Genomic DNA, 5,366 nt, shown 5'->3' on the forward strand with positions numbered 1-5,366 from the left:
TGGGGTGTTCTCTGGGATGGAGGCTGGCAGGCACCTTCTCCACACTCTCCCTTTCTCCCTCTGCATGGCTCCAGCCAGCAGACGCCATCTTTTTTTCTTCTCAACCCTAAGTACAAAAGTCAGAGAGTGATATAAAGCCTTCATTATGAGAATTAACCATCATTTGCCCCCCTCAGCTGTCTTTCTCCACTCCTAATTCTACACACCAGCAGCAATGACTTTTAAACTTGGCTACGTATAGTTCTAAAGATGCTTTTCTTCATGTTGCAAAATAAGGTGTATTTATAGCTCTTTCTTTATATTTCAAATTTAGATTTTCTCCATTTCTTTTCTGCCATTTATATGAAGATTTAGATGATTTATATAATCCTCTTACTCCTATTTCTTCTTAGTATAATTAATTATTTTTGATTCCTCGACTGAGGAAGAGTGTATGAGAGACAAACTTTCTGAATCGCTTAATATATGAAGGTCTTTAATTTCATATTCACTCATGACTAATAATTTGGCTGGCATAAGTATTCTAGGTTTAAAGTTAATTTTACTTTGAACTTTAAAGAATTACGCTATCATCTACTAGTGGTACTGACTGATGACATGCCCTAACTAGTTGTGTTTTATTGTACATATTACTTTCCCTTATGAAAAGCTTTTAGAATCCTCTATACTTGATTTTCTGAAATTTCTCACAGATGTCTAAGGTAAGGTCTTTTTTCACGCAGAAGCCTTTCCTAATTCAAGACATGTGTTTCCCTTCAGTTCTGGAAATTTAGTTTAAAATTTCATTTTGGGAGGAATACTTTTCACTCCACTTTGTCAGCACTCTCCTGGAAATTTGATCAGTTGAAACAGAACTTCTTGGACTGATCTTCCATCTTATATATTTTCAAGGGGATTTATCTTCAACAACTGCAAGGTTTCTAAAAAAAAAGATGCTTGCATGCATATTTTTAATTTCTAAGAGTTCTTTTTGCTGCTATTCTTTTTTACTATATTTTCTTGATATATGGGTAAAATACAATTGTATTCTTGAATTTTTGTAGGCTATTAATTAAAAGCATGTGGGGAGAGGAGGCGAGGTTGTTTGTTTAATTTTCTTTCCTCCATATCAGTTTAACTTATTTTTTCAATACTTTGAAGACTTTCCTCAGATACCTAATGAATTTTTACAGTCTCTCCATATTTTAAATTAAAGAAAAAGAAAAGTTACTTAGAGTGTCTGTATCCACAGGCATTTGCTAACAGTAGACTCACTTGAGTGTGAGTGGCCAATAAATGGGCAGCTTGCTGGGGAACCCCTTCTAGGATGAACATACATGGTAAGTAGAAGAATGGTTGCCCAAAGATGTCCACATCCTAATCTTCAGAACCTGTGAATATGTTTAGTTACTTGGCAAAGGGGAATTAAGGTTGTAGATTGGTGTTAAGGTTGCTAATTAGCTACCATTAAGACAAGGAGATTATCCTGGATTATTCTCGTGGACCCAGAGTAATCACAAGCATCGTTAAAAGTAGAAGAGGGAATTGAAAGAGAAATCCAGAGGATGACAGTATGAAAAGGACTCTGCCTAATATTGCTGGCTTTAAAGATGGGAGAAAAGTACCCACGAGCCAAGAAAAGTGGGCAGCCTCCATAAACTGGAAAAAATAAGGAAATGTGTTCTCCCCTAAAGCCTCCAGAAAGGAACACAGTTCTGCTGACATCTGGATTTTGGCCCCCTGAGATCCATGTTGGATGTCTAAGCTCCAAAACTGTAAAATAATAAATTTGTATAATTTAAAAATCACCAAGTTTGTGGTAATTTGACACAACAGCAACAGAAAACTCATACAGATTTTGGTTCTGAGAGTAGGGTGCTACTGTAACAATACCTAAGTATATGGAAGTGGCTTTAGAATTTGGTAGTGGCAGAACCTTGAAGAATTTTGAGGAGCACGATAGAAAAAGCCTAGAGTGACTTAAGCAGACCTTTAGTAGAAATATGGATAATAATGATTCTTTTTTTTTTTTTTAAAGATTTTATTTATTTATTTGACAGAGAGAGAGATAGCTAGAGCAGGAACACAAGCAGGGGAAGTGGGAGAGGGAGAGGCAGGCTTCCTGCTGAGCAGGGAGCCCGATGTGGGACTCGATCCCAGGACCCCAGGATCATGACCTGAGCCGAAGGCAGACGCTTAACGACTGAGCCACCCAGGCGCCCTGGATAATAATGATTCTTATAGGAAGGATACAGAAGGAGGTGAGGAGCATGGTAGAGAAAACATGTATCACTTTGAAGAATCCCCAAATCATAAGCACACTGCTGGTAGAAAGAATATAGACATTAAAGGTGCTGCTGGTGAGAACTTAGAAGAAAATGAGCAACACACAACTGGCAACTTTCAGCTCCTTTTTTTTTTTTTTTCCTATGTAGAATTTCATCCTCTGGGTAGAATACAATGTGTTCCTAAGTTTTTGTAGGTCAGTAAGAGGGGAGAAGGGGAGAAGGAGAGGTTGTTCAATTAATTCTGCTTCCTCAAAGGCCAGTTTTTCTGTTTGTCTTGTTCTTTCCTTCCTTTGTAGACTTTCCTCAATTGTCTGGGAAAGAGAATCCTTGTAATGGAGTGGCAGACAGCTTAGCAGAACTGTGGCCTGCCATTCTGCAGAAATCAAAACTTTTAAATGAGAAATGTGGATACTTAGTGGAGGAGATTCCAAGTCAAGTGTTGAAGGTGTGAATAGTTTTGTTTTGTTTTTTCTTGCTGCTCATTAGAAAATGTGAGAGGAAAGGGAGAAATTCAGGGAAGAATTATTTAAAAGGAATCAGGACTTGACACTTTGGGAACCTCAGCCTATTCAGATTGCAAGAGATGCTGAAATTACAAGACCACTCCCAGGAAATCATGCTCTAGAGAAACAACTGAGGGTGTCACTGAATAGTTTCACTAATAACTGAGAAAAATCAGTAGGTCTAAGTATTCAGACACACCAAAGATTAAGCATGCCACTCACAGATCTCCTCAGCCAGCTGAGCAGAAGCCACGTTTGAGATAGGAATATCCAGGGAGAGCACCTGGGTGGCTCAGTTGGGGAAGCGTCTGCCTTCGGCTCGGGTCATGGTCCCAGGGTCCTGGGATCGAGACCCACGTTGGGCTCCCTGCTTGGCGGGAAGCCTGCTTCTCCCTCTCCCACTCCCCCTGCTTGTGTTCCCTCTCTCACTGTGTCTCTCTCTGTCAAATAAATAAATAAAATCTTAAAAAAAAAAAAAAAAGGAATATCCAGGGAGATGTGTGAAGGAGGGGTCCTCTTTGTAGTGAAGTGAATTCCTAGACATACATGACTGAAAGGCAAGGTTCTTGAAAATGTTCACCAGCAGAGCACTACTAGCTCAGACTGAAAGGGACAGAGAGAGGACAAAATAAAAGGGCTGGTTTTTTTTTAATTATCATTAATAACACAATGCAAATTTTCCAGAAGCCTAATTCATTCAGTAACCTGTATCTTCAGATCCAGGTCAGTACTTTTGGCAGGACTGCTTCATAGAAGATATGGTATATTTCCACCACAAGGTACATATTACCTAACTCTCTTTTTTGTAGGTGATGCCATTAGCAATTAATGATTATTGCCTAGATCCATTCATTTATTAGGAGTTGCAAAGCAACTCAGAATACTGATTGTATCATTTCTTCATTTACTAGTTTTATTACTTATGCTGCTGAATGTATTTTTCAAAAAGGTAAAATCATGACTTTCATGCAAATTTAACATAAACACACATCTAGGATTTTACTCATAATTAAGCAGAAAAACAGTCATATATAAAAAGTGGTTCAGCCTCAGTCAGATGGGCTGGAGAGACTTCTAGAAGCAAGAGCACAATGGCTGCCCACGGAGAACCCCAAGTCCAGTTCAAACTTGTATTGGTTGGCGATGGTACTGAAAAAACTACATTCGTGAAGCATCATCTGACTGGTGAATTTGTTTTTTGTTTTTTGTTTTTTTGTTTTTGACTGGTGAATTTGAAAAGAAGCATGTAGCCACCTTAGTGTTGAGGTCCAACCCTTTGTGTTCCATACCAACAGAGGACCTATGAAGTTCCTGGTATGAGATACAGCTGGTCAGGAGAAATTTGGTGGGCTGAGATGGCTAGGACATCCAAGCCCGGTATGCCATTATAGTGTTTGATGTAACATGAAGGATTACTTACAAAAATGTGCTTAGCTGGCATAGAGATCTGGTACAAGTACATGAAAACATCCCCACTGTGCTGTGGGGTAACAAAGTAGACATTAAGGACAGAAAAGGTAAGGCAAAATCTATTGTCTTCCACCAAAAGAAGAACCTTCAGCCCTATGACATTTCTGCCAAAAGTCACTACAGCTTTGAAAAGCCCTTCCTGTGGCTTTCTAGAAAACTAACTGGAGACCCTAACTTGGAGCCTGTCATCATGCCTGCTCTTGCCCCACCAGAGGCGGCCACGGACGCAACTTTGGTAGCACAGTGTGAGCATGATCTAGAGGTTTCTCAGACCACTGCTCTCCCAGCTGAGCATGATGACCCGTGAGAAAGTGCAGCTGGAGCCCAGTGTCAGAAGTCTAGGGTTATAGGCAACTGTCCTGTGATGTCAGTGGTGCAGAGTGTTTGCCATTTTATTCTACAGCTGAGCGGAACATGTGCTTCATCTTTGGGATGCTGAAGAAGATGGACAGGCTTCGGAGTGAATACGGCAATTTAAAAAGTACCTTCATTTTTTAAGACCTGCATATTTAGCAGTTTTGGAATGCAGTTGTTTGCTTCCTGAGCTTCAAATATAAGACTGCTATAGTCACATTTAAAAAAAAAAAAAAAAAAAGAGGCTCAAAGAATGTTTTGAGGTGCTAGGAATTTATTATCAATTTAATAAAGGAATGATAGAGTCATTTTGTTAGATTATATACCAAACTGGTTGGTGTTTTATCTTTCAGGTTATCTTTTCCACTGGGCAGGAACAATTTGCTTATCTACTAGACAAAAATCTACAGGATAATATGCACTTAATATGTAACTTCACTAAGCCTATAATCTGTGATCAATTGTCTTAATGCTGTCTAGCTTCACTTATCTTTTTAAAGGTAAACTTCCCCCTCAGCAGTTCTTTGGTCACTAAGAAGTACAGTTACAGGGTAAATCCTTGATTCTTTTCCTTTATCTGCCTGTATTCAAAACAATGAGCTTCTTAAAAAATAAATCATGATGACCTCATGGATTTTAACATATCTGATGTGTTTCAACTCATTGTAATTGTGATCTGTATTATCCATGTACTTTTTAAAATAAATGGAAGCATGCTAAACATTTTTGATAGAGATTTTAAAAAAAAGCTAGCAAAAGATTAATGTGAGGG

At 38.7% G+C, this 5,366-nt stretch overlaps 1 pseudogene; it reads left to right on the forward strand.

The window, feature by feature from the left end:
• The first annotated feature begins 3,861 nt into the window (after positions 1-3,861).
• On the forward strand, positions 3,862-4,547 carry LOC102746619 (GTP-binding nuclear protein Ran-like; annotated as a pseudogene).
• The last annotated feature ends 819 nt before the right edge of the window (positions 4,548-5,366 follow it).

Source organism: Leptonychotes weddellii, chromosome 14, assembly GCF_054177405.1.
Source record: "Leptonychotes weddellii isolate Sample4059 chromosome 14, ASM5417740v2, whole genome shotgun sequence".
Taxonomy (NCBI): Eukaryota; Metazoa; Chordata; class Mammalia; order Carnivora; family Phocidae; genus Leptonychotes; species Leptonychotes weddellii.